Below are 10,667 nucleotides of genomic sequence, written 5' to 3' on the forward strand. Positions count from 1 at the left end.
CTGTTCCTTTCCCCGTCTGTCTTTTTCCAGGTCTGTCTCTGTCTGTCTCTTTCCCCGTCTGTCCCTTTCCCCGTCTGTCCCTTTCCCCGTCTGTCCCTTTCCCCGTCTGTCCCTTTCCCCGTCTGTCCCTTTCCCCGTCTGTCCCATTCCCCGTCTGTCCCATTCCCCGTCTGTCCCATTCCCCGTCTGTCCCATTCCCCGTCTGTCCCATTCCCCGTCTGTCCCATTCCCCGTCTGTCCCTTTCCCCGTCTGTCCCTTTCCCCGTCTGTCCCTTTCCCCGTCTGTCCCTTTCCCCGTCTGTCCCTTTCCCCGTCTGTCCCTTTCCCCGTCTGTCCCTTTCCCCGTCTGTCCCTTTCCCCGTCTGTCCCTTTCCCCGTCTGTCCCTTTCCCCGTCTGTCCCTTTCAAGGTCTGTCTCTTTCAAGGTCTCTGTTTGCCTCTGTATCAGTCTCTGTCTGTCTCTCTCTATCTCTGTGTCTGTCTCTCTCTATCTCTATCTGTGTCTGTCTGTCTGTCTGTCTCTCTCTGTCTGTCTCGTTCCACGTCTATCTGATGCCACATATATCTCTTTCTCCTTCTCTTTACTGGTCTCTGTCTCTTCCCTGTCTCTTTTCTTGTCTCTGTCTCTTTCCCTGTCTGTCTCTGTCTGTCCCTCTGTCTCTCTATCCATCTCCCCACCGACATCTTATTACCTCACACATAAGCTTCTTATACTAACAATTTATTTTGTTCCTATAGCAACCAATTACAGCTCCTATTAATAACCTAATAGCTTGCAGCGCCATTGACTTTAATGGAGGCAGGATTTTTGGAGAGTAACTGTAAAGCGTGGGGTTAAATTTTCCCATCAAAACATAGTCTATGACGTTTCCTGAGTCACATGGGGTGTCTGTGCAAAATTTTGTGATTGTAAATGTGATGGTACGGATTCATTTAGCGGACATACACACACACATACATACACACACACACATACATACACACACACACATACATACATACACACACACATACATACACACACACATACATACATACACACATACACACACACATGCACTCAGCTTTATATATTAGATTTAGTGTTAACACCTGCAGAAAATGTGTGAATACAGCTTTACAAAAATAAAAAAACAAGATGTCATATATTGAAGCTTACATAAAGAGATAGTTCTGGCTGCTACAACTACGAATGAATGAACAAAAAATAAATCCATAGGTCCCAACTAGAGATGAAGATAATGTATAGATGATGTCGCACCAGGCCTGGCTAATTAAAAGCCATGCCGGGGAAGCCGGAAAGTAGGAGAGTCGCAGCCTCCTGTCTAGTTGCCAGATACCACTGACTCAGGTGCTGGATTGGAGTGAATCGATCAGGTCGTCTCCCGTCCCAACTGTCCCGAATACAGCAGGACAGTCTCGAAATTGGGTCTGCACCATGCAATCTTGGGTATCTGATGAATGACCCCATCGCTTCCTCTGACATTTCCTGCCAGGGTAGAAAGAAATGGTTAATGGATGTATTTTGGAGTGTGGCTAGAGGCGTAATCACAATTTGTCTTACTACGTATGGTTTGGCCCTCTAAGTTCTGTAAAAGTTGGTAGGTATGGGTGTAAGTAGCACTCTCTATCCAGCAGCGAACACCACATCTAGTTTAATTCATGACCTTAGCCTTTAGCCAACAATCAAATGCTAGTCTCTGATGGATACAAACTTGTCTCCGGTCCACTATTGCAGGAGTTCCTTTGGTTCACAAAAGGTCAGCTCTCATGGCTAAAGGAGAATAACTGTAATATGTGTTGGTGTTGCAATCGCACCAAGGCCCTGGAGCTGGGGGGTGTGGGGGGGGGGGTGAATGGTCACTTAAGTCCACATTAGAAGTCCAATACTATGGTAATAGAGACACATGACAGTGGGGAGCATTGTCGGAAATTTTGAATTTGTGCCCACGAGCTTCAGGTTGTGCCACTGCACAGATTTAATGATCCTTCTCAAAAGCGTCCTAGCTGCCTTAAATAGCTATGGATTACAAAAAAACATATTGGACTTGAGTGTGTCAGGATTTGACAAAGCGCCGCTGTGCGTGAAATGGTCACTGTCGTTCTAGACGTCTCCCACATCCCCCTCTTGCTATTTTATTGCACAGATGAAATCAAGAATATTTTTAAACAGGGTGAGTGCCGCCAGTTTTTTTCTTTCTCATCTTTTGACCAATAAAGATCTTTCGGACTTAAGACAGAAATATATTGATCCAGAATGAAATGAGTCTCTATACCTTAAAGTCATATTTACAGGATATACAATTAAAAGCATGCCTTCTGGATTCCAAGAATGAACAAAATGAGACATTAAGTTGGGCATTAAATCTTTCAGAATATTTCTTATATATTCATTTACGTTTGTATTGAATTTTCTAGACGTTCTACCGACATACCGATAACCCCATTCACCTTGTAGTAGATATACCACATTTCCCACTATTGCTACCCGTATATGTTGTCTGTTTTCTTCAGCGTTAATATTCTACGGGCTTTGTTTAGTGAAAACAAAGATTCTTGCTGCGGGAAGTAGACTATGGGTAACTAATGATTAATATACTTGACAACATCAGCTCAAAGCCTATAAGTTATAGTGTTGCTCAACCCCTCTCAGTCAGGCACCATAATACGATTGTAGATAAGACTAGTAATAATAGTATAGTAACACTACATACAGTAGTTTCCATCACTGACCTTTTATGGTACGATGATGGCAGGATCACAGGACTTGGACCCAAACAGTTCTTCTAAACGTAAAGCACCATAGAGATAGAGATCCACACTGCTTTAAGTTTGTTCTAGTAAAACAGTTTCAGACGTTACACCTGGAATACAGATAGTTAAACATGGGTATAATACACTCTCCTAAATGAGGTCACCGGCTGCAATCATGCTCTTGGTCCCTTTCCCTTGTCACTACAGTAATGTATTTAATTTTTGAGAATACTGCTGCAGTGGTACAAAAGGGAGATATTACTGTAAGATTTGGGAAAAATCTGGAAAGGGTAATTACCAAAATGATTTATAGTTGCCAAATGCCATGAAAATTAGAGAGAGAATGTTTTAAGGCATTTTTATTTCTTTCTGCAAAGTCAAACGTTTACAGAATTTCATTAATATTTGGTATTACTGCGCTTAAAGGGAACCAATCACCAGGATTTTCGTATATAAGCTAAAGCCAGTGCTATACTGGCACTATCAGGCTGAGTCTATAGATACATTAGTGGTCAGCTATGATGTTTAGGTTTTGAAATGCAAAAAAGTAAAGTTTATAAAATTAGCTGCTTGTTGAGTGACAGCAGCTGAGGATCAGATAATATATTCATAGTTATCCCTTCTCTGTTAGAATTAGCGTAAGTATTACACTATTCACTTTGTCTCTTGCAGGACCTGTGCTGAGGTCATACCCATGTGACCAGAAGGGGCGGGGCCTCAGCCAACAAAGCTGGATACCAGGTCACATGGGTATGACCTCACACAGGTCCTGCAACAGACAAAGTGAATCGTTTGTATAATACGTATGCTAATTCTAACAGAGGGAGGGGATAACTATGAATATATTATCTGCTCCATTGCAACTGTCACTCAAGAAGCTGACGATTTTTTTAAACTTTGCTTTCTTTGTTTTGAAAGCCTAAACATCCGAGCTGACCATTACAGGTATGTAAAGAATCAGCCTGATAGTGTAAGTATAGCACTGGCTTTAGGTTATATACAAAAATCCTGATGATTGGTTCCCTTTAAATTGTATGGCTTGTGTTAAACGTTTTGGATATCTTCCCACAAGCTTCTCACAATAGTTGGTAGGAGTTTGGAACCATTCCTCCTCACAGAACTGGTGTAGCTGAGCCATGTTTGCAGGTCATCTTGCTCGTACCTGCCTTTTCAGTTTTGTCCATAAATTTTCAATAGGATTGAGTTCAGGGCTTTATGATGGCCCCTCCAACACATTGACTTTGTTATCCTTAAGCCACTTTGTACCCAGTTTGGCAGTATGCTTGGGGTTATTGTCCATTTGGAAGACCCATTTCCGTCCAAGCTGTAAGCTCCTGGCTGATGTCTTCAGATGTTGCCTCAGTATTGCCACATAATCTTCTTTCCTCATAATGCCATCTATTTTGTGAAGTGCACCAGTCCCTCCTGCAGTAAAACAACCCCACAACATAATGTTGCCACCCCCGGGTTTCACAGTTGGGATGGTATTCTTGGGCTTCAAAGCTTATTACTTTTTTCCTCCAAACATAATAAATGGTCATTATGGTCAAACTGTTCAACTTTAGTTTTGTCAGACCACAGGACATGTCTCCAAAAAATAAGATCTTTGTTCCTGTGTGCATTTACAAACATTAATCTGGCTTGTTATATTTCGTTTGGAGTAATGGCTTTTCTGGCAGAGTGGTCTTTCAGCCCATGAAGCTATAGTACTCGTTTCAGTATGGCTAATGACACAATCTTACCAGCTTCCGCCAGCAGCTTCACAAGGTCTTTTGCTTTTGTTCTTGGGTTGATACCCACAAGTCTGACCAAAGCATTTTCATCTCTGGTACACAGAACCCGTCTCCTTTCTGAGCGATATGATGGCTGGACATTGCCATTTTTTTGTACTTGTAATTGTTTGTACAGATGAACGAGGCACCTTCATGTATCTGGACATTGTACCAAAGGATGAACCAGACTTGTGTAAGTCCACAATTGTCTTCCTGATATCTTTGCTGGTTTATTTTGACTTTTCTAAATGCTACACAAAGAAGCAGTGTGTTTCAAATGTGCATTAAAATACATCTACAGGTGTGTCTCTAATTAACTCATATGTTGCCAATAAACCTATCAGAAGCTTCCAAAGATATATCATCATCATATGGGCTGTCCCACACTGTTTAAGGGCTCCAACACACATCCGTTAAAACCACGCACGTGTGATACGGGCCGTTTTTCGGGTCCGTTTTCCGGTTTTTAGGTCCATTTTTATGGTATGTGTGGCCAGCGTATGTATCCCGTATGCTAACCGTATGTGCGTGTGGAATGTCCGTGTGTGAGTGAAATAACTGACGTGTGTGTGTGTTGTCCGTGTAAAATGTTCCGTGTGTGTGTGTGATGCAGAATGTCGTTGATACATGTCGGCAGACAGCAGACAGAGTTGCGCGATGAGAATGAACTCAGGTGAACTTCACCCGACTTCATTGTCATGCTGCGGCTCTGTCTGTGTGCCGCGTACTGATTAGCGGTCACCCGTGAAGGACTTACCGGTGACCGCTAATCCCCTGACTGAATTGAGCAGCCGTCTCTCATAGTTACCGTTCCCCGATCTCCGGCGCGGCGCTGCACGGCTGTTATAAAAACTTCGGCGGCTTTTACTATTTTGAAAAAGCCGGCCACTCATTAATCAATCTCGTATTCCCTGCTTTACCCGCCCACCGGCGCCTGTGATTGGTTGCAGTCACACACGCCCACCACGCTGAGTGACAGCTGTCTCACTGCACCCAATCACAGCAGCCGGTGGGCGTGTCTATACTGTGCAGTAAAATAAATAAATAAATTAAAAAAAACGGCATGCGGTCCCCCCCCATGCACAGTATAGACACGCCCACCGGCTGCTGTGATTGGGTGCAGTGAGACAGCTGTCACTCAGCGTGGTGGGCGTGTGTGACTGCAACCAATCACAGGCGCCGGTGGGCGGGTAAAGCAGCGAATACGAGATTGATTAATGAGCGGCCGGCTTTTTCAAAATAGTAAAAGCCGCCGGAGCTTTTATAACAGCCGTGCAGCGCCGCGCCGGAGATCGGGGAACGGTAAGTATGAGAGAGGGCAGGGAACTGACCGACAGACAGCTAAAGGGACAGATAAGACAGAGAGACCGACCGACAGACATAGAGACCGACCGACGGACTGAGGGAGAGAACGAAAAAGAAAAAACACCGACATCACATGAAAAAAGCACAAAACGTACAGGGAGCAAACAGAGATGCGTCCGTGTCACTCGGACGTGCGCACAGACCCATTGACTTTCATTAGGTCCGTGCTGCGTGTTGTGTACAGAAAACGGACATGCTGCCGTGCAAAACGCACACAGGTACGGATCACGGACACGGACAAACGGACATGCATCAAAAACGCACGTGGAGCTTTTATCATACAATAACATTGGTGCACGTTTGGCCGTGTCTCCAGTATACACGGAAACGGACCAAACACGCACGTGTTTCACGGATGTGTGTTTCAGGCCTAAAGGCATAGTACTCTTCGTGTATGTAAACTTTTGACTTTGCAGAAAGTAAAAAAATACCTTAAAACATTCTCTCTCTCTCTCTCATTATTTTGGCATTTGGCAAATATAAATAATTTTGATAATGCTAATTGACCTAAACAGGGAAATCTGATTTCATGTCTGATGGTGAGAAAAACATGCATATGTGTCTTTTTAGATAGTGTATGTAAATTTCTGGTTTCAGCTATAACATTTTGCCTAACTGTAGGGAGCCAGGCACAGCTCATCTACAGAAGAGAAGCCACCGCTCTGTGGACGTGGAGCAGCTGAATCAGAGGCTCTGAGGCGGCGTCAGGTAGAACTGGCAGGTAGCTATCAACTAACTGATAGTTAATCTTTAGGCCAATAGTAAAAAGAATAAAATAGATATGGACAAACTGGTATTTTCCATACCACCATAGGAGAAGGTCTAATTGCTACATTTGCATTAGCAAAGCCAAAATGTGACCGTACTTTTCAAATAGGCTTTATTAGGTACATTTTTAAACCATGTAAAATATACATTTCTAAAGTAGCCTTCTTTGTACAATAAAAATAATATATACTCACCTCCTGCACTTGCACCGTTACAGAATTGTTGGCGCGGGGTCTCCTGTGAAATTGGTGCTGCTGCACTCTCACTTCTATCACTTTTCAAGGTTTGTCCAAAAAAAAGTGCTGCAGCCCAATGGTGACCATTCATTGGCTGCAGGGCTCAAGTGGCCCAACAAAGTCAAGTGAGGCCCTTGCTGCCCAAGCTCCGATGTGAGGGGGCGAGTATCTGTTAGACTGTGTGCACTCATTGGGTTTTTATATTTTTTTGAGTGCAGATCACATCACCGCTCGCGAGACCTGGCACCTCTGCAGAGTGCTGCCATATCTGCTCTTCAGACGTTAGGGCTCACTCTGCGCTCTGGACCACCCGCACCTGAGTGGGAACTTTACTTTCTAATAAATTGGTGAGATAAGGACAGTGTCTTGTTTTAGTTTCTCTCTTTTTAGGTCTTTCAGGTTTCCCTTTCTGCTGAAAGGGGGAAAAAGGCGCAAATAGGGTTTTACCCGGTATTAACCGTGCAAAGATATATAAAGATACACTCACCTGAAGCGGTTGTGCCAGTCACAACCCCTTGTATAGCATATGAGTGTCCGCGTGGTTCCAGCAGCAGCCCCGTGAAGACTTGGTAGAAAAAAATATATATGTACACATATATATGAGAATCGGGTTTTAGCCGCGCTAAGAGACCACTATTTTCAGGCTGTAGTTTATATTAAAAAAACTCTTTCTTTATTACAACATCCAACGCGTTTCAGAGACATGAACCGTCTCTGCAGCATGGCGTTATGTACTCCTCTATAAGTAACTAGCCTGTGTACTGTGTATGCATTCTCTTTTTCCCTGAAGAAGGAGACGGTTCATGTCTCTGAAACGCGTTGGATGTTGTAATAAAGAAAGAGTTTTTTTAATATAAACTACAGCCTGAAAATAGTGGTCTCTTAGCGCGGCTAAAACCCGATTCTCATATATATGTGTACATATATATTTTTTTCTACCAGGTTTCCCTTTCTGGACTACGATGGACTCCCTGGACTATGTCAGAGTTGCACGTTTGTTTTTAAACAAAATGGTAAACTAGGGAAAAAGTCAGAGTGTTTTTTCAAATAAGGTATTTTTAGTGTTTTTTTTTTCTTTTTACTTACTGAGTTAGTAATGGGGGCGTCTAATAGACACCGCTCCACTAGTAACACCAGGCCTTGATGCAAACTGACACTACACAACGGACATCAAATTTCTGCATCCAAATAATCGTGTGTGCATACCCCTATTTTAAGTTTATAAAGGGGACTACATTGCTATTCTTTGCTACTCGATCCCCCCACAGCTCCATCCTGCAGTACAACTCTCCAATTAGCCCGTGATTACAGCCACCTTCAGGAGATCACTCCTCTCAGCCCCATCCTGCAGTACAACTCTCCAATCAGCCCCTGTATACAGCCTCCTTCAGAACACTCTCCTCAGACCCCTACTATAGTACAACTCTCCAATCAGCCCCTGATTACAGCCACCTTCAGGAGATCACTCCTCTCAGCCCCATCCTGCAGGACAACTCTCCAATCAGCCCTTGTATACATTATCCTGCAGAACACTCTTCTCGGACCCATACTATAGTACAACTCTCCAATCAGCCCTTGCATACAGCCTCCTACAGGAGATCATTTTTCTCAGTCCCATCCTGCATCCAGCATAACTCTCCAATCAGCCTGTTTACAGCCTATTGCAGGAGCTCACTCTTCTCAGCTCTATACTGTAGTACAACTCTCCAATCAGCCCTTGTATACATTATCCTGCAGATCACTCTTCTCACCCCTATAATGTAATACAACTCTCCAATCAGCCCCTGTATACAGCCTCCTGCAGGAGATCACTCTTGAGCCCTATAATGTAATACAACTCTCCAATCAGCCCTTGTATACAGCCTCCTGCAGATCACTCTTCTCAGCCCCCATAATGTAGTACAACTCTCCAGTCAGCCCCTGTATACAGCCTCCTGCAGATCACCCTTCTCATCCCCATCCTGCAGTATACCTCTCCAATCAGCCCCTGTATACAGCTTCCTGCAGATCACTCTTCTCAGGCCCATCCTGCAGTACAACTCTCCAGTCAGCCCCTGTATACAGCCTCCTGCAGATCACCCTTCTCATCCTCATCCTGCAGTATACCTCTCCAATCAACCCCTGTATACAGCCTCCTGCATGAGATCACTCTTCTCAGCCCCATCCTGCAGTACAACTCTCCAGTCAGCCCCTGTATACAGCCTCCTGCAGATCACTCTTCTCAGCCCCATCCTGCAGTACAACTCTCCAGTCAGCCCCTGTATACAGCCTCCTGCAGATCACTCTTCTCAGCCCCATCCTGCAGTACACCTCTCCAGTCAACCCCTGTATACAGCCTCCTGCATGAGATCACTCTTCTCAGCCCCATCCTGCAGTACAACTCTCCAGTCAGCCCCTGTATACAGCCTCCTGCAGATCACCCTTCTCATTCCCATCCTGCAGTACAACTCTGCAGTCTGCCCCTGTATACAGCCTCCTGCAGATCACCCTTCTCATTCCCATCCTGCAGTACAACTCTGCAGTCTGCCCCTGTATACAGCCTCCTGCAGATCACCCTTCTCATTCCCATCCTGCAGTACAACTCTCCAGTCAGCCCCTGTATACAGCCTCCTGCAGATCACTCTTCTCAGCCCCATCCTGCAGTACAACTCTCCAATCAGCCCCTGTATACAGCCTCCTGCAGATCACCCTTCTCATTCCCATCCTGCAGTACAACTCTCCAATCAGCCCCTGTATACAGCCTCCTGCAGATCACCCTTCTCATTCCCATCCTGCAGTACAACTCTCCAGTCAGCCCCTGTATACAGCCTCCTGCAGATCACTCTTCTCAGCCCCAATAATGTAGTACAACTCTCCAGTCAGCCCCTGTATACTGCCTCCTGCAGATCACCCTTCTCATCCCCATCCTGCAGTATACCTCTCCAATCAGCCCCTGTATACAGCCTCCTGCAGATCACCCTTCTCATTCCCATCCTGCAGTACACCTCTCCAGTCAACCCCTGTATACAGCCTCCTGCATGAGATCACCCTTCTCATTCCCATCCTGCAGTACAACTCTCCAGTCAGCCCCTGTATACAGCCTCCTGCAGATCACTCTTCTCATTCCCATCCTGCAGTACAACTCTCCAATCAGCCCCTGTATACAGCCTCCTGCAGATCACTCTTCTCATTCCCATCCTGCAGTACAACTCTCCAGTCAGCCCCTATACTGCCTCCTGCAGATCACTCTTCTCAGCCCCATCCTGCAGTACAACTCTCCAGTCAGCCCCTGTATACAGCCTCCTGCAGATCACTCTTCTCAGCCCCATCCTGCAGTACACCTCTCCAGTCAATCCCTGTATACAGCCTCCTGCATGAGATCACTCTTCTCAGCCCCATCCTGCAGTACAACTCTCCAGTCAGCCCCTGTATACAGCCTCCTGCAGATCACCCTTCTCATTCCCATCCTGCAGTACAACTCTCCAGTCAGCCCCTGTATACAGCCTCCTGCAGATCACCCTTCTCAGCCCCATCCTGCAGTACAACTCTCCAATCAGCCCCTGTATACAGCCTCCTGCAGATCACCCTTCTCATTCCCATCCTGCAGTACAACTCTCCAGTCAGCCCCTGTATACAGCCTCCTGCAGATCACTCTTCTCAGCCCCAATAATGTAGTACAACTCTCCAGTCAGCCCCTGTATACTGCCTCCTGCAGATCACCCTTCTCATCCCCATCCTGCAGTATACCTCTCCAGTCAGCCCCTGTATACTGCCTCCTGCAGATCACTCTTCTC

The 10,667-nt window shown here is 45.4% G+C and overlaps 1 long non-coding RNA gene across 1 annotated transcript; it reads right to left on the reverse strand.

Annotated features, from left to right (window-relative positions):
* Positions 1-893: 893 nt before the first annotated feature.
* On the reverse strand, positions 894-7,460 carry LOC142295226 (uncharacterized). The gene is made up of 3 exons (XR_012751395.1): positions 7,382-7,460; positions 2,733-2,863; positions 894-1,488 (listed from the first exon to the last, which is right to left on the reverse strand). It is a non-coding gene; the product is annotated as an uncharacterized LOC142295226 (long non-coding RNA).
* Positions 7,461-10,667: the final 3,207 nt, after the last annotated feature.

Source organism: Anomaloglossus baeobatrachus, chromosome 3, assembly GCF_048569485.1.
Source record: "Anomaloglossus baeobatrachus isolate aAnoBae1 chromosome 3, aAnoBae1.hap1, whole genome shotgun sequence".
Lineage (NCBI taxonomy): Eukaryota > Metazoa > Chordata > Amphibia > Anura > Aromobatidae > Anomaloglossus > Anomaloglossus baeobatrachus.